Raw genomic sequence first — 27904 nt, 5'->3', positions numbered from 1 at the left:
TATGAGAGTCTAGGAAAAGAATGCTGAAATCAATATATTCCATCAGTTATACAACTTTAAGGATACTTGAGTTGCTAAAACTGAGTTAGAGTGGGCGACTAGGGTTAGGTAAATTGTGATGAGTTATTGACATTCTCACAATGTGGTGCTTCCTTCTTTCCATTGGATTGTTTCCTCTGATGGACTTCTCTCAAAGGCTGAGACTGTCCTTCAGCCTTATTAACCTCTCTGACGGCAAAAGGTTACATGATTTTCAGGGGGCCAGACTTTTAATGAATTCTAACAGATATAGCCTTGAGTTAAATTTAGAAAAACATAAAGTTTTATCTCTGGGATGCCATCTCCCATTTTTATTATTCTTTTCCTCTTTAAAATAAACCAACTAACAAAGACACTTTGCTTGTGCAAACTTCAATAAGGCTCCTGGACCTTCCCCTAGGCCCATCTCTGCATGTCCTTGTAAAATCTAGTTTTAGCAAGAACCTTGATAAGTCAGTTTAACTAGAGCCACTCACCCTTGATTTCTGATCACCTTTGATATCTGATCAGGTTCGTCATCCCCCAGGTGATGTCTGATCATCCTGGCCTGTTGTCAGCAAGAATCCCATTAGGTGGGTTTAACCAGAACCCCTTTTATGCCTACTGTATCTCCTTAGTAATTTTTCATCCACTACACCCCTGCCCCCCCCCCCCCCCGCCACTCTACTCCTTGGCTTTAAATTCCCACTTGGCCCCCTCTATTTGGAATTGAGCTCAGTCTCTCTCCCCCACTTCAAAATCCCATTGCAATATTCCCTGAACCTATCATGATGGTCCTGAATAAAGTCTGCCTTACCTTTTTTTAACAAGTCTCATTGAATATTTTTTTCTTTAACAGTTATGGTGCCATAACTCATATGGGATAAGATTCATCATTGGGCCCCTGGACTTCACACCTCGGACCCTAAGAATGCCCCTTTGAATGTCTTCCCTCCTGCCCAAAAGATTGAGGATCCATTGGAGAGTCTGACTCTGGAACCAGTGCTTCAGACAGACATTGTTGAAGCTGGTAAGGACAGATTTTGATTCTTAAGATTCTAAGTATACTCCAGAAGCTGACATAGAGTCCCAGACAAATAGATGCTGGGATAGAGTCCTACATTTCTCTGTTTGTAAGAAGATGAGTTAGAGTCCCTGGCTTCTTTGAAAGGTGCCGGCTGAGCTGGAAGTCTCTTTTTTCTGGCTCTCTTTCCTGAGAGGGCATTATTCCCTAACTCTCTGGGATGGAAGTCTTTCTTCTTGGTTCTCTGTGAGGCCTCTCTGTTCTCTTTGTTGGACTCTGCTTCTCCCATGGGAATTTCTCAGTTGACTGAAGCCCCCTTCTTGTACCTCTACTAATTTTAGGCTCTGCCAACTTGTCTACTTCTATTCTTGCTGGCATGATTTTGCTGAGGATAATTTAGAACTCCATTGGCCACTTTGGAAAACTTGAGATCTCCCCAAACTGGCTCCTCTAAGGCCTCTCCCTTTCCATTGTGTCTTTCTTCCTTCCTCCTCTTAGCACCTTCACTATTCCTTCCAGTTCTCTTGAATCCTTTTATATGTTCCCCTTCAAACCCCCACCTCCTCTATTACTCTCCAGCCCTGCCAGACTTTTCCCTTTCACTTTATCCTCTCAGTTCCCTACAGCCACTTGAATTTTAGGCCCCCTACCCTCTCTCAGGGGCTCTCAGGGAACTCAGGGACCTCCAGAAGCAACCACCTAAGGCTGAAAAGAGAAAAAAAGCTGTTTGAACCAGAGCTAGACGTTTTGTCCACTCAAATGTGTGCTGGAGATGTCCAGACAGCTTCTAGGTCTCAGTCACTGGCCTAAACTTTAGTACATAGACTCCATCAGATCACATACCAGGGCAAAAGAAAAATTTAAAAATCTTCTCCACAAATATTGGCATGCAGGTAACATTAATTTGTCCCATTTGCTAGAAACACAATGGAGATAAAAATATAAAGTGGAGATAAACCAGTGAGTTTGTATTACTATGTTTTATTAACTTATGACTAAAAATTTTAGAATGAAAGCCAAAAAAAATCTGTATTTGTCTATATGTTTATGTATGTGTGTATATATGTCTGTATGTTATACACAAGTGATATTTTTCTATCTCCCGGTGGAATTATCAATTTATAAAATTCCCTCAAATGAGTTCTACTCTAATTGATTTAGAGATAAGTGGGCACTTACATAAATTAAATTGTCCTAAAACTCTCAGAAATAAAGAAATTAATTGATGTGTGTGTGTTTAAGTTCGCATGATCTAGGATATTCTTTGGTAAATAAAGCTACTTAAAAAACTTTGGTAAAATAAAATAGGTATGTCCTCAGAGTACTCAGGATTAATTACAGTGTGGTTATACAATTTTTTCTACCTAGATTTACTAGTCAAACAAGCTTTTATTATCTCTGCTATATGTTTAAAACTATAAAAGTGTGAATTCAGCCTAAGAACAAAATGTAGAATAAAAATAGGGGCGCCTGGATGGCTCAGTTGTTAAGTGTCTGCCTTCGGCTCGAGTCATGATCCCAGGGTCCTGGGATCGAGCCCTGCATCAGGCTCCCTGCTTGGCGGGAAGCCTGCTTCTCCCTCTCCCACTCCCCGCTGCTTGTGTTCCCTCTCTCGCTGTCTCTCTCTCTGTCAAATAAATAAAGTCTTTAAAAATAAATAAATAAATAAATTGCTTGAGGGAGGAGGAGCAAGATGGCAGAGGAGTAGGAGACCTAAATTTCTTTTCTTTTTTTTTTTAAAGATTTTATTTCTCATAATAATAATAATAAGATAATAAGAGATGAAGAAGGACACTATATCCTACTTAAAGGGTCTATCCAACAAGAAGATCTAACAATTGTAAATATCTATGCCCCTAAAATGGGAGAAGCTAATTATAGCATCCTTTCATGATTACAACTCTTCAGAGTGTAGGGATAGAAGGTACCTACCTCAGTATCATAAAAGCCATCTATGAAAAACCCACAGCAAATATCATTCTCAGTGGGGAAAAACTGAGATCTTTTCCCCTAAGGTCAGGAACACAGCAGGGATGTCCACTATCACCACTGCTTTCAACATAGTACTAGAAGTCTGAGTCTCAGCAATTAGACAACAAAAAGAAATAAAAGGCATCTGAATCTGCAAAGAAGTAGTCAAACTCTCACTGTTTTCAGATGATATGATACTTTATATGGAAAACCCAAAAGACTCCACCCCAAAACTGCTAGAACTCATACAGGAATTCTGTAAAGTGGCAGGATATAAAATCAATGCACAGAAATCAGTGGCATTTCTATACACCAACAACAAGACAGAAGAAAGAGAAATTAAGGAATCAATCCCATTTACAATTGCACCTGAAACCATAACATACCTAGGAATGAATCTAACCAAAGAGGCAAAGAATCTGTACTCGGTAAACAATAGAATACTCATGAAAGAAATTGAGGACGACACAAAGAAATTGAAAAACGTTCCATGCTCATGGATTGGAAGAACAAATATTGTGGAAATGTCTATGCTACCTAGAGCAATCCACACATTTAATGCAATCCCTTTCAAAATACCATAAGCTTTTTTCAAAGAAATGGAACAAATAATCCTAAAATTTGAATGGAACCAGAAAATACCCCAAATACCCAGAGGAATGTTGAAAAAGAAAAGCAAAGCTGGTGGCATCACAATTCTGGATTTCCAGCTCTATTACAAAGCTGTAATCATCAAGACAGTATGGTACTGGCACAAAAACAGACACATAGATCAATGGAACAGAATAGAGAGCCCAAAAATGGACCTCAACTCTATGGTCAACTAATCTTTGACAAAGCAGGAAAGAATGTCCAATGGAAAAAAAGACAGTCTCGTCAACAAATGGTGTTGGGAACATTGGACAGCCACATGTAGAAGAATGAAACTGGACCATTTCCTTATACCACACAGAAAGATAGACTCAAAATGGATGAAAGACCTAAATGTGAGACAGGAGTCAAAATCCTAGAGGAGAACACAGGCAGTAACCTCTTCGACCTCAACAACAGCAACTTCTTCCTAGAAACATCGCCAAAGGCAAGGGAAGCAAGGGCAAAAATGAACTATTGGGACTTCATCAAGATAAAAAGCTTTTGCACAGCAAAGGAAACAGTCAACAAAACCAAAAGACAACCGACAGAATGGGAGAAGATATTTGCAAATGACATCTCAGATAAAGGGCTAGTATCCAAAATCTATAAAGAACTTATCAAACTCAACACCCAAAGAACAAATGATCCAATCAAGAAATGGGCAGAAGACATGAACAGACATTTTTCCAAAGAAGACATCCAAATGGCCAACAGATACATGAAAAAGTGCTCAACATCGCTCGGCATCAGGGAAATCCAAATCAAAACCTCAATGAGATACCACCTCACACCAGTCAGAATGGCTAACATTAACAAGTCAGGAAATGACAGATGTTGGCAAGGATGCGGAGAAAGGGGAACCCTCCTACAGTGTTGGTGGGAATGCAAGCTGGTGCAGCCACTCTGGAAAACAGTATGGAAGTTCCTTAAAAAGTTGAAAATAGAGCTACCATTTGATCCAGAAATTGCACTACTGGGTATTTATCCCAAAGATACAAATGTAGTGATCTGAAGGAGTACGTGCACCCCAGTGTTTATAACAGCAATGTCCACAATAGCCAAACTATGGAAAGAGCCAAGATGTCCATTGATAGATGAATGGATAAAGAAGATGTGGTATATATACACAATGGAATATTATGCAGCCATCAAAAGGAATGAGATCTTCCCATTTGCAACGACGTGGATGGAACTGGAGGGTATTATGCTAAGCGAAGTAAGTCAGTCAGAGAAAGACAAGTATCATATGATCTCACTGATATGAGGAATTTGAGAAACAAGACAGAAGATCATAGGGGAAGGGAGGAAAAAAATGAAACAAGACGAAACCAGAGAGGGAGACAAACCATAAGAGACTCTTAGTCTCAGGAAACAAACTGAGGGTTGCTGGAGTGGTGGGGGGTGGGAGGGATGGGGTGGCTGGGTGATGGACATTGGGGAGGGTATGTGCTATGGTGAGTACTGTGAATTTTGTAAGACTGATGAATCACAGACTGTACCTCTGAAACAAATAATACATTATATGGTAAAAAAAAAAAAAAGATAGTAGGAAGGGAAAAATGCAGGGGTGGGAATCAGAGAGGGAGATGAACCAGGAGAGATTATGGACTCTGAGAAACTAAGTGATGGCTTTAGAGGGGAGGGGGGTAGGGGGATGGGTTAGCCCGGGGATGGGTATTAAGGAGGGCACGTATTGCTTGGAGCACTGGGTGTTATACGCAAACAATGAATCATGGAACACTACATCAAAAACTAATGATGTAATGTATGGTGACTAACATAACATAAAAAAATAAAATTAAAAAAATAAATGCTTGATGCATGTAAAGCATGGCAATTAAAAAAAAAAGGAGGGAAAAACCGAATATTTAACTTTTAGATTCTTTGCTTTCATGATTTTTTTGTAACGTACCTGATTTGCCAACAAGAAAAATAGCTTATGATGGTTAGGTTTTGTTTAATGTCTCATGAAATTCTCATGAACAATTCAAGCATAGTTATAAGACAAGTGAATTAAATAGAGGTAAATGGGATACAAGTTTATAAATGGACTTTTCAACAATAATTATGCTTTATGTCTACTTAAAAATATTTGCGAAAATTGAAGATGTTATATACAAACCTAATGGTAACCACAAATCAAAAACCACTAAGAGATATGCAAAGAATAAAGAGAAAGAAATCCAAGTATAAAACTAAAGAAAACCAGAAAACCATGAAAGAGAGCAAGAGAAGAAAGGATCAGAGAAAAGCTACAAAAACAACCACAAAACAAAAAACAAAATGGCAATAAATTCATATCTATCAATAATTAATTTGAATGTAAGTGGACTAAACACTCCAATCAAAAGCTATAGGGTGACAGAGTGGATAGTATATATATGATACTATATATAGAAAACCTGAAAGACTCCACCAAAAAAATACTAGTGGGTAGGCACCATCTGTATGCTGCCTATAAGATACTCATTTCAGACCTAAAGACACCTGCAGATTGAAAGTGAGGGGATGGAGAAACATTTATCATGCAAATGGATGTCAAAAGAAAGCCAGACTGTCAATACTTACAATGGAAAAAATAGAGTTTAGGGTGCCTGGGTGGCTCAGTTGGTTAAGCGACTGCCTTCGGCTCAGATCATGATCCTGGAGTCCTGGGATCGAATCCCGCATTGGGCTCCCTGCTCAGCGGGTAGTCTGCTTCTGCCTCTGACCCTCCCCCCTCTCATGCTCTCTCTCTCTCTCATTCTCTCTCTCAAATAAATAAATAAATAAATAAAATCTTTAAAAAAAAGAAAAATAGACTTTAAAACAAAGACTATAAAAAGAGACAAAGAAGAACACTATATAATAATAAAGGGGATAATCCAACAAGAAGACGTAACAATTGTTAGTATTTATGCATCCAACATGGGAGTACCCAGGTCATAAAACAGTTAATAACAAACATAAAGAAACCAATTGATAGTAATACAATAATAGTAGGAGACTTGAACACCCCACTTACATTGATGGACAAATCATACAAACAGAAAATCGACAAGAAAACTGTCTTTGAATGACACAATGAATCATAGATTTAACAGATGTATTCAGAACATTGCATCCTAAAACAGCAGACTACAGGTTCTTTTCTTTCTTTCTCTTTTTAAAAAAGATTTTATTTATTTATTTATTTATTTATTTATTTATTTGAGGGAGAGAGACAGAGAAAGAGAGGGGGAGGAGGAAGGGCAGAGGAAGTGAGAGAATCCTTAAGCAGACTCCCCGCTGAGCACAGAGCCCACCCAGTGCACAATCCCAGGACTCTTAGATCATGACCTGAGCCAAAATAGAGTCAGATGCTTAACTGACTGAGCCACCCAGGCACCCCTATACATTCTTTTCAAATGTACACAGAAACATTCTCCAGGAGAGATCACATATTAAGCCACAAAACAAGCCTCAACAAATTCAGAAAGATTGAAGTCATACCATGCATTTCTGACCACAATGCTATGAAACTAGAAATCAACCACAAGAAAAAGTCTGGAAAGACCATACATGTGTGGAGGTTAAATAATGGTGCTACTAAACAATGAATGGGTAAATCAAGAAATCAAAAAAAGAAATCAAAAATTATGTGGAAACAAATGAAAATGGAAACACAGTGGTCCAGAACCTTTGGGATACAGCAAAAGCTATTCTAAGAGGGAGGTTTATAGCAATACAGGCCTACCTCAAGAAGCAAGAAAAATCTCAAACAACCTAACCTTATACCTAAAGGGGCTAGAAAAAGAACAACAAACAAAACCCCAAAGCAGCAGAAGGAAGGAAATAATAAAGATTAGAGCAGAAATAAATGATAAATGAATTAAGTAAATTTGCAGGATACAAAATCAATGTGCAGAAATCTGTTGCATTTCTATACACTAAAAATGAAGCAGCAGAAAGAGAAATTAAGAAAAAAATCCCATTTATAATTGCACCCAAAATAATAAGATACCTGGGAATAAACCTAACCAAAGAGGAGAAAGACTTGTATTCTGAAAACTATAAAACATTGATGAAAGAAATTGAAGATGACACAAAGAAATGGAAAGACATGCCATGCTTATGGATTGGGAGAACAAATATTGTTAAAATGTCTGTACTACCCAAAGCTATCTACAGATTTAATGCAATCCCTATCAAAATACCAATGGCATTTTTCACAGCACTAGAACAAACAATCCTAAAATTTGTATGGAACCACAAAAGACCCCAAATAGCCAAAGCAATTTTGAAAAAGAAGAACAAAACTGGAGGTATCATAATCCCACACTTCAAGTTATATTACAAAGCTGTAGTAATCAAAACATTATGATACTGGCACAAAAATAGACACATAAATCATAGATCAATAGAACAGAATAGAAAACCCAGAAATAAACCCAATTATATGGTCAGTTAATCTTTGATAAAGCAGGAAAGAATATCCAATGGGAAAAAGACAATCTCTTCAATAAGTGGTGTTGGGAAAACTGGACAGCTACATGCAAAAAATGAAACTGGACTATTCTCTTACAGCATACACAAAAATAGACTGAAAATGGATTAAAGACCTAAATGTGAGACCTGAAACCATAACAATCCTAGCAGAGAGCACAGGTGGTAATTTCTCTAACATTGGCCATAGCAACATTTTTCTAGATCTATCTCCTGAGGCAAGGGAAATAAAAGCAAAAATAAATTATTGGGACTACATCAAAATAAAAAGTTTTTGCACAGCAAAGGAAACAATCAACAAAACTAAAAGGCAACCTATGGGATGGGAGAAGATATTTGCAAATGACATACCTGATAAAGGGCTGGTATCTAAAATATATAAAGAGGGGCACCTGGGTGGCTCAGTTGTTACATGTCTGCCTTCGGCTCAGGTCATGATCCCAGGGTCCTGGGATCGGCTCGGCATCAGGCTCCCTGCTTGGCGGGAAACCTGCTTCTCCCTCTCCCACTCCCCCTGCTTGTGTTCCCTCTCTCACTGTGTCTCTCTCTGTCAAATAAATAAATAAAATCTTTTTAAAAAAATAAAATATGTAAAGAACTGATACAACTCAACACCCCCAAAACAAATAATCCAATTAAAAAATAAGCAGAAGACATAAACAGACATTTCTCCAAGCAAGACATCCAGATGGCCAGCAGACACATGAAAAGATGCTCAACATTACTCATCATCATGGAAATGCAAATCAAAACCATAATGAGATATCACCTCATACCTGTCAGAGTGGCTAAAATAAAAAAACATAAGAAACAAGTGAGGATGTGAAAAAAAAAGGAACCCTCTTGCACTGTTGGTGGGAATGCAAACTGGTGTAGCCACTGTGGAAAATAGTATGGGTTCCTTAAAAAATTAAAAATAGAACTATCCTACGATCCAGAAATTGTACTTGAGAGTATTTACCCAAAAAATACAAAAACACTAATTCAAAGGGATACATGCATCCTTATGTTTACAGCAGCGTTATTTACAATAACCACATTATGAAAGCAGTCCAAGTGTCCATTGATAGATGAATGGATAAAGAAGATGTGGTGTGTATGTATATACAATAGAATATTACTCAGCCATAAAAGGAATGAAATCTTGCCATTTGCATTGACATGGTTGGAACTAGAGAGTGTAATGCTAAGTGAAATAAGAGAGAAACAAATACCATATGATTTCACTCATATGTGGAATTTAAGAAACAAAACAAATGAGTGAAGGAAAAAAAGAGACAGAGACAAACCAAGAAACAGACTCTTAACTATAGAGAACAAACTGATGGTTACAAGAGGGGAGATGGGTGAGGGGCTGGGTGAAACAGGTGATGGGGATTAAGGAGTGAACTTGCTGATGAGCTCCTGGTATGGTATGGAAGTGCTGAAGCACTATATTGTACACCTGAAACTAATATAACACTGTATGTTAACTATACTGGAATTTTTAAAAAAGATTTTTAAATTTATTTGCGAAAGAGAGAGAAAGCATGAGCATGAGGGGGGTGGTGGGGGAGGAGCAGAGGGGGAGGGAGAGAGATAATCTCAAGCAGACTCCTGGCTGAGCTCAGAGCCTGAAGTGGGGCTTGATCTCACAGCCCTGAAGTCATGACCTGAGCCAAAATCAAGAGTCTGACACTCAACAAACTGAGCTACCCAGGCGCCCCTATGCTGGAATTAAAAAAAAAAGTTGCAAAAAAAATTTTTTTTAAAGATTTTATTTATTTATTTGACAGAGAGAGACACAGCGAGAGAAGGAACAGAAGCAGGGGGAGTGGGAGAGGGAGAAGCAGGCTTCCCACGGAGCAGGGAGCCCGATGGGGGGCTCGATCCCAGGACCCTGGGATCATGACCTGAGCCGAAGGCAGACGCTTAACTACTGAGCCACCCAGGTGCCCTTGATAACTTTAAACCTTAGCGCTATACTCAGTTAAATGATGGATATTCATTGAATATCTAGATCATTTCCAAGAAAGATAAAACATTGAAACGTTAATTGCCAAACATAAGTTTATCTACTTTTGGGATCTTGTTTTTATACGGGATAGAGAAGCTAAATATATTTGAATCTGTTAATAAACATGAAAAATTATACTCTGAGAAAGATACGCCTCTAGAAAATTATGAAATGATGTATTCATAAATTTGCTACAGAATGATAGTATGTGACAGTTCACAACTGTCAGATTCCTGGTTTTCACTGAAAACTAGGGTTACTAATGGTTAAAAATTCTAATCCATATTGTGTAAATGAATCTACTAGAAATAATAAAAGTAAAGAAAAAAGCAACTCTGTGCAAGGAAAATAAGATGTATTTTGATAAGTGAAAGTATGAAGTATGTGTTTTTGTTAAAGGAAAAAGAGAAATTTTCTTCTAAAGTAGAATGACTAATTGTTCCAGACTTCCAGACTTAGAAATAAGAAAGAGTAGGACAAAAACTGAATGAATAAAAAAAAATTTTTTTAAGAAGGTTTATGGAAAAGGAATCTTGGAAAAGGAATTCTTTTCGTGGATGATCAAAGCTTGCCAAGATTGGATGGGTTTATTTACATGGGTTAAAAAGAAAAAAATTAGCCTTATATTACTAACTAGTATACTGACACAAAATTAGAACTTGGTTTTCTCTCTCTGTTAAAGTTTTCCTAGGGATGCGTGGGTGTCTCAGTTGGTTAAACGTCTGCCTTTGGCTCAGGTCATGATCCCAGGGTCCTGGGATTGAGTCCCGCATCGGGCTCCCTGCTCAGTGCAGAGCCTGCTTCTCCCCCTGCCTGCTGCCCCCCTGCTCATTCTCTCTCTCTCTCTCTCTGACACATAAATAAAATCTTAAAAACAAAAAACAAAAAAACCAAAAGTTTTCTTAGATTATTGGTCTGCTCTTAGTAAAACACTGTAAAAAAGTATCTTTCCTTACGTTTTAAGTAATCTGCCTGGGCAATCAGCATTTTGTGTCCTAAAATAATTTCCCGTGCTTCACGTTGTCTTTATCAGGTCTTTGATTACTTAAGAAAACCAAGTATTCTTAATATTAAAAAAGCTATGATTTTTTTTTACAACTATGTAATTTTCTGTATTTTGAGATCTTTTAATTGTCACTGTGGTTAAATGGATAACTAAATATTGTTTCATAGTGACTTGTGAGCTTATGTAGTCAAATGTTCAAACTTTTTGACATTTTTTTAAATTATGTTCAGTTAGCCACTGTATAGTACATAATTAGTTCTTGATGTAGTGTTCAGTGATTCATTAGTTACGTATAACACCCAGTGCTCATCACAGCACTTGCCCTCCTTGACATTTTTGACGATTTTCCAAAATCCAATTCTAAATGGAGTCTTTTTTACTTCAAACTAACTTTGAGATTGTCCGGAGCACTCCTGGAAAATCTCAAAGGATTTCTGTCTCACTTTGTAAAAGAGAGATATTAAGCTAATTAGAAATATGTGATATGTTAAATTATGTGGGAAACATTGTTAAATAAGAAGTGATGATAAATCTTCTTAGGTTATATGTGTATGGATATATGTTACTAATATAGATATTCCAAAAATAGTGTGAAATTCTTAGAAATTTGCAGTATTACAGTTTTGTAAACAGCATTGAAACATTTATCTTTCTCTCTACTTGATCCCTCCAGAATGTGGAAACTCTTAGCATTCTTATTTTCATGGCAATCTAGTTATTTTCATAAGTTCTATAAGAATCTTTTCTTGTAATAAGACACAATTAGAAATATCAGTTATATTAACAAGATATTGACTGGAATATCATATTTGAGAATGATGTGCATCAAATCAGATATGACCTGACAGTTTTAAGGAACTAAGGTTGATTTTAAGGAGCCAGTGCTTATAAGCTCCTCCACCCCCTTAGAAAAACTGACCTGTATCTGGCTTATAGCATTCCCCACCTTACAGGTGAGTAAGGAAGGTCACTTCTTGGCAGACCCAGGAATCTTAGGATATTTGGGGGATACTGAGAAGAGAGGAATTCACCCAAATCAGTAGGTAATGCAGGCAAAATGTGGTAGTGAATTCTTGGTTTGGCTCCTAGCCTTGAGAGGCTTTTAAAAGTCCAATCTAGAATTTCTAATGAAAAGTTCCAGCACAGCAAACTCAAATATGGGCCTATGCAAGCTCTTGGTTGCACTTACATAAATGATTAGGCCAAGAGTAATGATCAGACTTACTTCACAAACAAATTAGTCTTCCTTTGATTATCATTGAAATGGAGAAATGGGAGTGACTATAGAAAGAATTTGGTTTTTTTTATTTCAGTGGAAAACTATAGTGCACCCTTATGGGCTCTGTCTTGCACATTTTGCCAATCCTTGCTAAGTCCTGAATTCTTTTAGTTTGCTCTACTATCTGGTTACAACTCTCCAAATTAAAGTTTCTAATTTTTTCTCTCTTCTGGTTTGGAATTAAGACTGCCCTTTTCTGGAATTAAAATAAAAACTAAAATAAAGAAAAAAAAATTGCCCTTTTTCTGAAGTGTCCTATAAGCTGAAGCTGGATGACCACAGATTATGTCTGGGCAACCTTCATGCCTTCTGCTATGTGCACCATTCAGAAAGTTCACTGGAGCACCTGATGGCATCACCAGAGACATTCAAACTCCAAACCAGGAAAACTAATCAGATGGGCACTGCCAGCCTCACTCCACCTTCTAAAGATGCTTCAAGCTCAAGCCTAAAAATCTTGGCTGGCTGCCCCTCTGGACTCAGAAACTGGGTTTCTAACAATCTTTGCTTTTCTTCAGTTTCATAGAAACTTCCTCATTAAATGCCTGATTGCTAGCACCATCCAGCAAAGTGTCATAAAATGTGTGTGTGTGTGTGTGTGTGTGTGTGTATTTTAACACCACCTATCCAAACCTCTGAACAAATCTCAAGGGCTTGTAGCCATGACCTGTGCTGTTAGGAAGAAAATCGATCAGAGAAAAGCATTCACTTGCCTTAATAGTTTATTCTTCTGAGCGTAAAAGAGCACTTCAAGGGGAAAACACTCTTAACCCAAAGCATGCCTTAATAATGGTGGGATTTAGACATCAGAGGGCAGAGGTGTTTAGGGACCGGTGAGCCTTCCTGGTGACACTTAGGTCAGATCTCTTCTGTTTTCCCACCAAGATGGCTTCCTTTCAACACAAAGTCTTTGCGTCTGCTATTCCCTTGGCCAAGACTTTGCCTCTCATTCCTATTGCTTTGTCTGTTAACGTCTACTCATCCTTTAGATCTCAGTGGAAGCAGTGCTTTCTCAGGGAAGCCCTCACTGACCTCTCTAAGTCAGATTTTCTTAACTTCTTAAAAGACTGTGACCACTCCTTCTTAGCACTTGTCACAGCTTCAGTTTTTCATATACATATGCAGTTATTTGATTGTTGACCACTGGATACCAAGTTTCAAGAGGGCATAAGTGATGCCTGCTCTTGGGCACTTGTATCTGTAGCACACGGCACCTTACCTGGTATGTGGTGGGCCCACCCTAAATAGTTGTTGAATGAGTGGACTAGGGACTTTCAATGACTTTAGGCATTTCCCTTTCTACTGCCTCCACCCCCATGCCATACTAGAGGCCAAGGATATCCTTCTACTAAAGCCCATAGATGTAAAATATAGTAAAGCAAAAGACATTAAATAGCCTCTCCTTTCATATTGTTTCAACATATTCCTTTTTCAATGTTCTAGATCAACACAGTGTCAGTGTGTCATGCACATGCATGTGCCTCCATGGCATGGAGTTTTACCAAGCTGATCATAACATTCCTTGGGATTCACTTGGGAATAATGCAAAATAAACATACTGTGACCAATCTTGTAGGACGGAACTTGCTGTATGAGGCCCATAGCATTAGGACAGGGTCCTCCTCAGAAATTAATTAGCATGGCTTGGACCATTGAACTAGGACTCCCTACCTCCTCAAGTAAAGATTAGTTTGGACTGGTTCTGTTTTTGCATTGGAAAAAGAGTTTTCCAGCTTTTGCAGATAAGATCTTGGCCACTTAAAAGGCTTTTACCTTTTTTCTCTACCCTGCAGGCCATGATGGTCACATATGGTCATTGCTGGGTCCACCCCACCCTGGGAGGTCTTTCTAAAAGCTGAAAGACAACACTCTGGCCTCAGACCAAATGTGGAGTGGAAATGGCCTGGCTTCTTGGCAGCTTCTCTGTCCCACTGACAGCAGCCCAGCTTGTGGAGGCATCTGGTATCAAGAATATCCGGAGCTTGGGTCCTGGGAAAATTTTTCTCTGTGGCTTTTGTGGAAAAAAAAAAAAAAGCTTTAAGGACTCTGTGTGTGTGTGTGTGTTGCATATTATATGTCAAATATTTTCAAAAACCGTAGAACTAACTAAAATAGATTTCATTCTAGAAACATTATCTGTCATTTATGATGGAGACTTTTTATAGCTCTTAAGGTTGAGATTACATTACATCAAGTTTTTTATAACTGGTTATTTTGGAAGCCTGAGGGTGGGAAAGCCGATTATAATTTAAATTGTGTGGTAGACATTTTCCATGTGCTTTAATATGAAGATTTAGGAGTCAGGATTTGGGATCTTCAGTCCAGATAAATTGCACTCTTCATCCAAGGAGTATGCAAAAGAAGAGAACAGTGATAATAACAGTAATTAAGTGTGTGGACTTAGGTGTGGGTCAAAATCTCAGGTTATTAGCTATATGGCTTCCACACAATTACTTCTATGAGCCCGTCTCCAAACTGAGAAGGGTAATTTCTACTTTGCAGAGTTGTAAGGACTATTTGCTATGATATATGTAAAGTCCTTAGCATGCATTAAGTGTCCAATAAATGATGAATTTTATTATAATTATTAGTCCTACAATATGCCCAAACCAAAATGGACACTTGTGGGCAGCAATCTTAGGGTGATGAGAGGAAACCAGATTGTAGTTTCTAGGTGATAAGAAAGGTTCAGATCTTGCAGAAGGAGAGGGAGAAGCGTTCTGTCTCTCCTCAACAACATGTGGGGTAGATAAGGTTAGCCTAGTTCTTAGATAAGGAAACTGAGGCCCAGGGAAGTTAAATGACTAGCTCAAAGTTGCACAGCTAATAAGTGACAGAATTGCAGAACCATGACCTAAATTCAGGCCTAATTACCGATTCAGGGGTTCTTTCTATTATACCATAGCAGTAAAAGTTCAACCAGTATTAATATCAGAAGTTAAAAAGTAAGTATTCTACTCACATAATACAGTTTGGTGCTATCTTTTGTTAGCCTGGCATAGCAGTTTGAAACTTTCAGGGGATCTCTTTCACTTGTTCCCCACGACCCCCCGGAAAACATGTATTTCTTTAGATGAGAAGATACAGAGGTTTAGGGGCTTATAGAGATTATCCAAATTCACTGGGCCAAGTTGAGGGGTAGGGCTGGTGATCGTGCAAACCAGGCCTACCCCCACAGAGAGCCCCTCTGGACCTCGTGGGGCCTGCCAGTACAGGGCCAGGCCCCCACTAAACTCTCAGTGAGTGTGAATTGAACAATCATAGCTAACAGGCCACAGTTACATGCATTTTCTCATTTAACCCTCAGTACAACCCACCGGGATCTAGAGACTCACAGCTGGGGAGTGTTCTCCCTGAGTCTAATGTCCATGCTCAACACTGCACATCCTCTTTTTCTGATTAATCAGGTCAGGCTTGCTGACTCTTAATGTGGTGCCCTTTCTGGTACTAACTGGTTTCAGTGTGGGCGAATAAAAACCAAGATTCCAAATCAAGCACAAAACAAACCAACAGACCGATAGATCCCTGGAAACCATCAAGAGGCAAGAACAGAAATGGTTAGCTCTTGCACATTCTCCTCCTTGCAACTGTAGTCACTATATAGCATGTTCTCCCATAGGAGGCCCCATCCTTAGCCTGGAAATGAAAATAGAGCATTCCATGTAGGCCACTGGATGTGTGACCTGAAGAAACTCAATGATCTCACATTAATTTGTGTTAAGGAAGGACAATGCTTTTTAAAAGTAGTATGCATTTGATCCCTGATGGCAAATAAGCACCTCAGAGCCAGCTTAGATTCTTCCTCTCATATCTGTGGCTCTCTCCCTTTCCCCTGTGGTACAGCTATTGGCCACAAATTCTTTGTCCTGCATCAAAGGCCTTTCAAGCTCCCACCCTGAACCATCAAAGATTCCTTAACTTCCCTTTTTCCTCTGTAAACATCACTTTTTTACTCTGTCTCCTGTACATACACTGAACCTCTTGACAACAGTTTGATTCAGGGGAAAGCTGGGATCTTAAATATTTCAGAGATGCAATGGGTGATGAAAGCATGAATGTGTAGCTACTGAATTGACCCTTGGGGCAAAAAAGGGGAAAAAAAGTTTGATCTCAGAATTATAAGAATTTTTCTTTACCCTTTTTCTTCTTTTTTCTCCTACTATTTCCCAACCGCCCCTCTCACTGCCTGGCTCCCACCGGCACCCGCCCTGGGCCCAGCTGGGCAGTGGGGGGCTCCCAACCTTCCCTTTCACCATCAGAAGGGAGGGCCTCAAGAATTATAAGAATTTTTTCATTGCACCATGTACCTACCAGGAAGGCAGCACATCAGCTGACCATATTGCCACAGAAGTATTTCTTCCCAAAGAGGAAGGAGCTTAAGGACTAGAAGGGTTACAAGTAGGAACAGACAGAGCAGGCAGGCAAAAGTGGCAAAACATTGAACTGAAATGCATTGAGAGAATCTCTGTATCTGAGAAGTGAATGGCAGGGTCGGGGATGGACAAGGAGAGGACCTGTCTTCCTCTTGGCCACAGACTGGACCACAGACTATTCTTTTCCTTCTCCATGAATAGTTAAGGGGAAAAAGAGCAACCACTGGCCTGGCTATTGACAAGCAAATGAGATATGCTGGCTCTAATCCAAGTTCTCTCCTAGCAAGGCAGTTAGTGGTGCCTGCTGGTTCTCTTAGCTTCTCAGAGCCTCTAACCACTGGACAGCATAGTCCCTCTAGCCCTTGAAAGTGATCTCAAGCTTCAGTGCTCTATAGAAGGTAGCAAGGTGCAAAGCAGGGCTTCCCCAACCTTAGTCTGCATCACAATCATCTGGAGGCCTTCCTACAGCAGAGATTGTTGGGCCCCACAGCAGAGTTTCAGATTCAGTGGGTCTGGGGTGGGGCCCAAGAGCTTACATTTCTACAACTTCTCAACTATCACTGATGTGCTGGTCTGGGGACCATGCTTTAGGAACTGTTGGCTTAGAGGGAAAAGAAGGACTTGTAGGAGGACAGGGATTCTGGTCCCAGTTCTGCCACTCCTGTGTGTTTTTGAGTGAGACACTTAACTTCTTTGAGCTTTGGTTTTCTCATCTAGTAGGGCAGATATGGAGGATAATGGTAGTGTGGTCAGATATACGGACTGTGTTCAACTCTGGCCCTGCCACTGTCCACCTGTGTGATCTTAGACAAACTGCTTCACCTTTGAATCCCTCAGTTCCTTCACCTAGAAAGTGGGGGCAATAATTGTCTATCACCTGGGGTTGCTATGAACACTGTTACTGAAAATAAGTAAAACAGTCACGGCAGCTTTGTGCTATAAATGTGATATAAACAGGCACTCATAATTTTTTGTGGTTCTGTCACTTACATGAGATCAAGAATGTAAAGGGCCAAATGTCATGACAGGCACATAGAAAATGCACAGTGTCAATCAATTTCCCCTCCTCAACCCAAAACAGGGAAGTCAGAGCGGGAGGTACTGACTGAAAGAATGTCCTTTCAGTGGAGATCTCAGTCGAAGGCACAGCAAAATAAAGATACCAGCATGAGGATTTTAGCTGTTAGTGAAGCAGTGTATGCCAGATGCCTCCTCCCTTTAAGGAGTCTATGCCAGGGAAGGCTTCCTTTGAGCAAGGATCAGCAACTTGGAAGATTTAGCCAGTTGATGTCTGGCACTCGTAAGTGTGGGCAAACCTTGAGGAACTCCCAGCAGGATGTTGCACAGCTAGCATTCCGTTTCACGGGGAGGGCTGGAACCACCTAAGTATGGCTCAGGACACAGAGACCTCAGGCTGGTGGGACTCAGGCTGATCCATTTCCTTCATCGTCTTCATTATACAGCTCAAGGCAGTCCTGAAATCATCCTGGAGCTGATGCTGAGCTCTAAGACAGCTGTAGTCATTTATTTTACTTTTTGTCCATATTGTCTTGTCATGGTCTGTGGATAAAAGACAGGGTGAAAGGTTAGATAAAATTGTCCATCATCCCTATGGTATCCAGTGAGAATTTAGTGAGCTGCTTTAAGGATAAAGCATTCATATATGTTTTGGCTGTATATTAATAATTCCCTCTTGGATGTTTTTGATACTGAGTAGTATACTAAAGGCCCTGAGAAGTCCTGCAGTAAAGAAATAATGGGTTTTATCCATAACTCAGCAGTTCTCAAATTGTTTAGCCACGGAAACATTTTTCTTTTAAACAAAAGTAGTATCTCTTAACATCTCTCAGAACATACTGTGGCAAATGCTGGGATAGGCAGAAATGTTAAAGTCCAGATATGGAACTATTTAAACACTGGGGGCTACTGATCCCTAGAGGGAAAATAGGTTAAAGGCCATACGTCAGTGTCCAACCATTTTAGTTTATTGCTAGACCCATACTAAGCTCTTGTCAAGTGCTGGCTCTCCAAATATCACTGACACAATCTGTTGACATGACAAAGCCATGTTTCTTGCAGTAAGAAAGATGACCACCTAGACAGAGTTTGGGTAATGTCTCCTAGGGGAAAAAGCAAGGTTAGATTTTATTACAAATTGAAAGTTTGGTTTAAAGTTGTCTTCCAATGAGGGGGCTTGGTTGGGTAAGGATAATGATACAACAATTTAGGATTATAAACAACATGACAAGGATTTTGAGTTGAGGGATTTGAGGATCTTTAGGGTGTTAACTATCTCTTGATGCTTCTTAGGAAGAAGTGAATGGTCTTTTTGGGAGGTTCCTGTAATGAACAATTAAGTTATCTGCCTGGACAAAAATCTCCTGGATTTTAAAGGCATGATAATGAAAACAATGGAGTAACAGAATTAAATTTTCTGTTAATGTTTTGTAGAAAGTAAGGGGTGTGTGGGGCGCCTGGGTGGCTTAGTTGGTTAAGCATCCAACTCTTGATTTCAACTCAGGTCATGATCTCAGTGTTGTGAGATTAAGCCCCGTGTCAAGCTCTGCGCTGGGTGTGGAGCCTTGGAACCTACTTAAGATTCTCTCTCTCCCTCTCCCTCTGCCTCTCCGCCTCTCTGCCTCTCTTAAAAAAAAAAAAAAAAAAAAGTAAGGTGTGTGTGTGTGTGTGTGTGTGTGTGTGTGTGTGTGTGTGTGTGTCTGTGTCTGTTTGGGGGAGGAGGAAGGTTAGATAGTTCCAGTCCTCAGTCCTCAGTTTCCAAGCTGTGTACATGAGATAGATAGTTTCTATTCTCACTCTTCATTCTTGAACTTACTGCATCGATGTTGAGTACTCATCTATTTTATTTTAAATATTTCCTCCAGGCCAGACTGCAACAGGATATAAACTTGAGGATGTTATTTGTGTGGGATTCTAAAACTTCATCATTGTTGTGTTACTATTCTGTGCCAAGATCCCCACCTTCTTCCCCCTTCCTCCCAAACACACCTTTGAATGTGTATTGTGTCAATGCAGAGATGAACCTCAGATCACTCAGAGCTGAGAAACTTCTCTTCATCTGGAGACATCTTTGTTGGATTTTAGCATATTTTGCAACAAGGATAGAGGACAACTTTGAAATGATGAGGTAGGCCTTTGTTAGTTCCCTGAGGATAGAACCTCCTAGAAGTGGTGAATTCTTGGTAATGACCATGATGGAGGATGCATTGACATGGACTGCTTTCCATTTACTTAAGAAGTTCATATGTCTTTAAGGCATTTCTTATTTTACAAATGCAAAATAAGAAATGTTATAATCACCAAGCTTTATATTACATTTTAAGAAAAAATGATGAATTTGCTCTCCACAGGATCAGAGTACAGGTTAAACCGTAGATTGAACTGATATCTTTAATAGCAATAAAGTTATATTCTGTGAATTAAATATGAATTTAAAAATCCAACCTCCAGTTTAGTCCTAACTCTCAATTTAATCTCCAACTCAGGCAATATTTTCTAGGAAATTATTTTACCTTTTCCATTGATGAGCTGTTTTTAGTTCCAGTTACTTGATATTACTTAGAAAAAAGAAATATTCTGGGCTAATGGCACAATGGCTTTAAAAGCACAGGAATGTTGCTACCATAAACACTGCTTTAATCTTTTCTGTTAAAAGTTGATACAATCCTACTGCGTAAATAAAAAACACATGTCTAAGATCCTGGATAGTACAAATTTAGTATTAACTTTAATAGCCAAATGCTGGTTTAAACGGCAAGAAGTACCTGAATTCATGAAAAATCTGAACTACAAATGTTTAAAAAAAAAAGATATATAGTAAGTGGAGATAGTTCAGTCCAATAATATATACTTATTGAAGTCCATATCAATTACAGCATTGTGCTAAAACCTGGGAATCCAAAGACCAGGGATAGTATTAGTTCCTGTCCTTGAGCTCATTGTCCAGAAGGGAAGACTGAGATGAAAACACGTGAGTCAGACTAGGTAGAGAGGGTACAAAATGCCAGTGGTCAGTAAAAGTTTTCTAGAGGAGGTAATGTATTAGTTATGTATTGCTGTATAACAATTACCCCTTATCTCACATAGTTATTATCTCACGTAGTTTCTGACAGCCAAAAAACCTGGAGAGGCTTAGCTTGTGGTTCTGGCTCAAGTTCTCTCATGAAGTTGCCATCATGATGTTGGCCAGGGTTGCTGTCATCTGAAGGCTTGACTGGGGAGAATCTACTTTCAAAATAGCTACTGGCAGAAGGCCTCAGTTCTCTTCCACGGGGGTGTCTTCATAGGGCTATTCATGACATGGTCTGTACCTATCCCAGATTGAGGGATCTAAGAGGGAGAAAGTCAAAAGCTACAATGTCTTTTATAACCTAGCCTCAGGAGTGACATTCTTCACTTCCTCCTTATTCTATTGATCATACAGGTCAATCCTGATACAATGTGGAAGGAGACTAAGGCAAGGATGTGAATATTAGGAGGCAGAGACCATCGGGGTCCATTTTGGTGACTGGCTACCATAGATATTACCTAACCCTAGTAGAAGTTCCCAGGGAATATACTTTAATAAGCTGTTTTTTTTTTTTAAAGATTTATTCATTTGAGAGAGAGAGAGTGAGCATGCATAGGGGAGGGGCAGAGGGAGAGGGAGCAAGAGAGAATCTCAGGCAGACTCCCACTGAGCAGGTTGCCCAACATGAGGCTCAACCCCACCACCCTGAGATCATGACCTGAGCTGAAAACAAGAGTCAGATGCTTAACTGACTGAGACACCCAGGATTCCCTAATAAACTGTTACTTTAAATAATTTTTTAGTCAACTGATAATATTCATTGATACTTTTTAGCTGGAATATAAATGTCTGTATATAAAAGGAGAATGATAATAGTGCCAATATTTATTGAATTTCTATATGGCGGGCACTGTCAAAGCGCTTTCCATATATCATCGCATTGAGAGAGAGTACAGCTTAGCATTTAAGCATCTGGATTCTAGAGCTATATAGGATTTTTAAAAAAATATTGACATGTTGGGGCAGATTACTTAACCCCTTTGTACCTTGGTTTTCTTATCTATAGGCAAAAGGAATGTTATGTCCCTCATAGGATGTCTTGAGGATAAAGTGAGCTAAAACACCAGGCTCTCTCCTAATTCTGGGCACACTTATGCTCAGAAACAGATTTTTCAAATTATTTTAATTCTTTTTTTTACCCATGGGAGGTGCAGGGCATGGGCATCACATTGGATTGACCCAGTGGGAAGCAAGGAAATCTCAGTTCAGAGTTGGATGTCCTCCACAAAACAGGATGGTCGACTCCCATGCTGCCAGTCATCTAGGCTGGGTTTCAAGTTGTTAGTGCACTGCTATGTTCACTCCTTCTGGAAAAATGAAAAAAAAAAATGTGGGTCACTCAATGGACTACTGGGCAAGTATCCCTAGGGGAGGCAGATCTGCTCAGTGCCTTGGAGCAACCCATGCTTTTTCCATGGGACACTTAAGGCTGACCAACAGGCCACCCCAGGGTGTCCCTCTGACCTCATGCCCTATGACTGAGGACATTCTTTTTTCTTGGCCCTGGCACCCCTTGAAGCCCCACCTGCTATTCTCATCTGGTTTAATCTGGTTTAATCTGGCTCTTGTCATTTTTATCTCCTTAGCATTGCTTAAAATGTCCCTGCAGGACCCTCCCTCTTCAACTATTTCTATCTTTAGCAAATAGAAGCTTGGATACAAGTGCTGGCTCCTCCTCAGCTAGGTCATTTGCCCAAAGCCTTCCCAGGTTACTGTGGGTATGCCATTGTATTCATATATCACTGCTCTGGATTGTGAAAACAGCTCTTCACAAACTAAATAACCAAAGGTCCCAGACAAATTTATCTGAATTTGTAAAGGTCTCTGGGAGTGTTTTACTTCCTTTTCTTGTATACAGTTATTTAGAAATAAATGGTAAGGACTAATAATGGCAATGAGATGAAAACTATGTAGAACGGTGCTCCCCACTCTCCTTTGGGAATAATGCTGGTAAGGCCCTTTAAAATGTGCAAGACAGGGCACCTGGGTGGCTCAGTTGGTTGGGCGACTGCCTTCGGCTCAGGTCATGATCCTGGAGTACCAGGATCGAGTCCTGCATCGGGCTCCCTGCTCGGCGGGGGGTCTGCTTCTCCCTCTGACTCTCCCCTCTCTCCTGTGCCCTCTCTCTCTCATTCTCTCTCTCAAATAAATAAATAAAATCTTTAAAAATAAAATAAAATAAAATGTGCAAGACAGGGGCACCTGGGTGGCTCAGTTGGCTAAGTGTCCAACTCTTGTTTTTTTTTTTTTAAAGATTTTATTTATTTATTTGACAGCAAGAGAGACAGCGAGAGAGGGAATACAAGCAGGGGGAGTGGGAGAGGGAGAAGCAGGCTTCCCGCTGAGCAGGGAGCCTGATACGGGGCTTGATCCCAAGACCCTGGGATCATGACCTAAGCTGAAGGCAGACGGGTAACAACTGAGTCACCCAGGCGCCCCTCCAACTCTTGGTTTTGGCTCAGGTCATGATCTCAAGGTCCTGAGATGGAGCTGCACACCAACACCCTGCCCACGCTTTACCCATGGGACGTGCAGGGCATGGGCATCACATTGGATTGACCCAGTGGGAAGCAAGGAAATCTCAGTTCAGAGTTGGATGTCCTCCACAAAACAGGATGGTCGACTCCCATGCTGCCAGTCATCTAGGGGAGTCAGGGAGTCAGCTTCCCCTCCCTTTGCCCCTCCCCCTACTCACACACACACACACACACACACACACACACACACACTCTCTCTCTCTCTCTCTCTCTCTCTCTCTCTCTCTCTCTCTCTCTCTGTCTCTGTATCTCTAAAATAAATAAATAGATCTTTTAAAAAAATGTGCAAGAGAACACCAACTACTCACCAGGGATTAATCTTTAAATAAGAACAGAGAAAGAACTGTGTTAGTTAAAGTAAACCCTCATTAGCTGATGACTGTCTATTAGGTTCCTGTATTTACTTTTCCACAATGAATGACAAGACTTACCATCACCAAGATAAAGGACTTGCCAGAAGTTTGAGCAGTCTCCATTTTTCCCAGGACAGTTGTCACCTTGGCCCCAGTTCCTGCCTGGCTAGTGACACAGCATCTGAAGTCATGCTGTCCACAGCTGGGGAAGATGGGGATGGGGGCCCAGGAGGCACGAGTGAGCTCCTGTTCCACATCTGCTCGGCTCTCTCCTTGCCTTTGGTGAAAATATTTTTCAAATTCTGTCTCCTTAGAGAAATCTGTTTAAAATCAATTTCTGGCCAGCCCCTTTCCCTTTCCTCCTGGTCAACCATCCATCCAGTCTAGCCACTACTTAAGGATTTTTTTTCATAAATAAATGCAAACATCCAACTCTACAGAAAGAATATAGAAGACATGAGAGTGTAAGTCCATCTTATTGCCTAGGAACCAAAGAGCTTACAGGAAAGACCCCGTTCTCAGACTTTACGCGGTTGCAAGTTAGGGGCATGCTCAAGATAGTGGCTTTGAAGTGGAACATCTCAGTTCCAGTTCTACCACTTAGTAGAAGTGATATTCAACCACCCTATACTTTATTTTCTTTACCACTATAATGTAAATAATGATAAGCCACTTATGGAGTTGTGAAGATTTGGGGACCACATAAAGCATCTAGGAAGTGCCTGGCGCATATAAGCACTCAATATTCCACTTATTATCATAATTATTTTTAAAAACTCTGTCTCTAAGATTAAGAATTCCTCTTTATCCATTCATCTGTCGATGGACTGTGTAAGACTGTTGAATCACAGACCTGTACCTCTGAAACAAATAATACATTATATGTTTAAAAAAAAAGAAGAAGAAGATAGCAGGAGGGGAAGAATGAAGTGGGGGAAATTGGAGGGGGGATGAACCATGAGAGACTATGGACTCTGAGAAACAAACTGAGGGTTCTAGAGGGGAGGGGCATGGAGGGATGGGTTAGCCTGGTGATGGGTATTAAAGAGGGCATGTATTGAATGGAGCACTGGGTGTTATACACAAACAATGAATCATGGAACATTACATCAAAAACTAACGATATAATGTATGGTGATTAACATAACATCATAATAAAAAAAAACGAAAAAAAAAAACCTCTCTCTACACCCAAGGATTCTTCCTAAAGGCTTCAAGGAAGGTTGGACTACTGATATCTCACTTTATCTCCATTGCAATAGATAGTAATGCAGCCCCATTTTATCCATGATTATTATTAATTCACATTTTAGATGTGAAAACTGAACCTAAAGAGGTCAAGGGATTCAAATGTCCTGTCAGAGCTGGGGCTCAAACTGATTTCCTCAAATTCTAACTGAGCACCAAGCTCAGGGTTCAACATTAAATTACAGTGATCTTTAGCAAGGCAGATGGATATGTAAAAACAAAAGCAACAAAAACAAAAGTTGCACAGAATGTAATGAGCATGATAAAGAGACATAAAAATTGCTCTAATCAATCAGATCAAAGAGCCATTAATTCCAGGGCAAGAGAGGGGTGGAGGTGAGAATGGGGTGAAGTTAGGGAGGCTCTGAAGAGTAATTGTCAAGCCTTCTCTAGTGGACTTCTGGAACAAGCGGTCATAAACTGGACTGCTTACAGAAACATTTTAGTCCTTTAAAGTGCTTAAAATTATTTTGAATTGGTTGCCAACATTTAAAAACAGGAGATTTCACATAAAAATAGAAATTTCTGGCTTCTATTGGAAAATCAGATCTGTTAACATGATTGTTCATTGTTCCACTTGATGTCAGTTGGCCGTTCACTTCAGCCTGGGCTGACCTCCAACAGTGTCCCCACAGGGTCTCTTCTTGACCTTTGTCAAGGGTCAAGAAATCAAAAAGATAAGATTTTCATAGGCATAGCAACAACCAAGCATGAAAATTTAAGTGCTAGAAGGATAATGAAAATCTTTGTTTACTTAAGTAGAATAAAATATTCAAGACATCTACTATTTATTGACTAAACATATCCTTTACTCCTTAGATTTCAAGTATACTTTAGTTCAGTGTAGGTCTAAATGTAATCATCACAAAGGGATTAGAGAGGTGGAAATCCTGTGGAGATTGTGGATGTGTTGAAGTGAATTCAGAAAGAAAGATGCTTCTGAAAAGGGAAGTAGTAAAATAGGAACTCTAAGGGCTTGCATGCCACAATGTTTTGCTGGTTTTGCTAATTACTATTAGAGATACATTAGTAAAAATTAATTAATTTATAATTCTTTTTTTTCAATTTCCTGTATCTGGACATAGGATTTAACACAGACGCTTTCAGACATTTTTGTCCATGACCCACAGTATGAAATACATTTTTCATCACATATACATGCATATACATTCATCTGTGGGTGGACACTTGAGTTTCTTCTACCTTTTGGCTATTGTGAAAAATGCTACTATGGACATGGATGTACAAATATCTGTCCAAGTTCCTGCTTTTGATTCTCTTTATGAAGTGGAATTGTTGGATTACGTGGTAAGTCTGTTTTTAATATTTTGAGGAAGACAATGATTTTTATAAAGATGATTCTTTAGATTACAGCTACTGTGAAATAAGGGACTGCATTAGAATGTTCATCTGCATTTTCATTACTTTCCGGTATGCTGGCAAGTTTGCAAATAAGAATTCTCAAAGAAATTTTGTTACAATGGTTCTGAGGAGCACAGGACTCTGTAGAGGCAGCATCAGAATAGAACCAATCTCTGCGGACAACCTGCCGCTGAATGATGAATAAGTAACACCCATTAAGAAAACTTTATATGGGGGCGCTTGGGTGGCTCAGTTGATTAAGCCTCTGCCTTCAGCTCAAGTCATGATCCCAGGGTCCTTCCTGACCAGGGAGCCTGCTTCTCCCTCTCCCTCTGCCTACCACCCGCTTGTGCGCGCTCTCTCTCTCACTATCTTTCTCTCTCTCTCTGTCAGATAAATAAATAAACAAAATCTTAAAAAAGAAGAAAACTTTCTATGGTGATCAAGAAGTTGCCTTTGCTTTCTGTGTTAAGATGTACACTTACTAATCTAGTCTGTTTTGTGTCATGACTATAAAACCTTAACAACTGACGCTTTTCTCCACATGCTCTAAGCAGCCTCCAGTGAAATTGCAAGGAATGAAAAGTCCCTAAATTTCAGTCAAAGCCGTCAATATTTACATTAAACAAAATAGAAACCCCAAATAAAACTCCAAACCCCAATTTCTCTTTCTAAAAGTTACATATGCAATGTAGGTTCACTGTAGGATAATAAAAAAAATAAACATAAAAATATAGAAATGGAAACGAGAGGTGTCTGGGTGGCGCAGTTGGTTAAGTGTCTAATTCTTGGTTATGGCTCAGGTCATGATCTCGGAGTCATGAGGTCTATCCCCATGATGGGCTCTGCGCTCAGTAGAAGTCTACTTGAGAATTTCTCTCCCTCTCCCTTGCCCCTCCTGCTTGTGCTCTCTTTCTTTCTAGAATCAATAAATACATCTTCAAAAAAATATATAGAAATAGAAACCATCTGTAATCCCACCCACTTTTTGTTAAATTCTTCCAGATTATTTTCTGGACATAAATGTATTTCATGTACATTTTAATTATCAAATGAGTCATGCTATAATTTATTGTTTTATGACTTGTTTTTTCCCTATTAGTATATTGTACACATATTTCCATGCCATGTCTTTTCTCATAAAGTAATGTTTATGATTGAAAAATATCAGTCTTACAGATATCACTTAATTTATTTGTTCAATGTTGTATTGTTGGACTTTTTCTTTGAAATTTTATTTTGCTAATACAGCAATGATTTTTTTTCATAGGTTAATTTTTAAGTTCATCTTGATTTTTATGGATGAATCTTAAAAATAATATGGCTTATGCAAAGGGTATACATAATTATTTTTTCGAAAAGAAAATATTTGCATGTTTTTCAATATTAAAAGTGAATATAAATTTATCATTACAGGTTCAAATAGTATGAAATAAAATAAAAAGTAGAGTTAAAATTGCTTTTTTTCCTCGATATTGTGTTAATAATTTAGTGAATGTTAGCCTTTTTTTTTTTAAGATTTTATTTATTTATTTGACAGAGAGAGAGACACA

General features: G+C 39.3%; 1 long non-coding RNA gene across 3 annotated transcripts in view; it reads left to right on the top strand.

Annotated features, from left to right (window-relative positions):
• Positions 1 to 27904, top strand: part of LOC114211022 (uncharacterized) — a 179817-nt gene that overhangs the window by 110465 nt on the left and 41448 nt on the right. For 2 of the 3 annotated variants that reach the window (XR_015768780.1, XR_003609633.1), the window contains exon 4: positions 878 to 1048. This is a non-coding gene — a long non-coding RNA (uncharacterized LOC114211022). Of the gene's footprint in view, positions 1 to 877; positions 1049 to 14184; positions 14362 to 27904 lie in introns of those variants that run through there. The other variant, XR_003609632.1, reaches the window with a different exon arrangement.

Source organism: Eumetopias jubatus, unplaced genomic scaffold, assembly GCF_037043125.1.
Source record: "Eumetopias jubatus isolate StellerSeaLion01/CBP00866 unplaced genomic scaffold, mEumJub1_p1.0 scaffold_8, whole genome shotgun sequence".
NCBI classification, from domain to species: Eukaryota; Metazoa; Chordata; class Mammalia; order Carnivora; family Otariidae; genus Eumetopias; species Eumetopias jubatus.
This window is presented reverse-complemented; position numbering and strand designations above follow the sequence as displayed.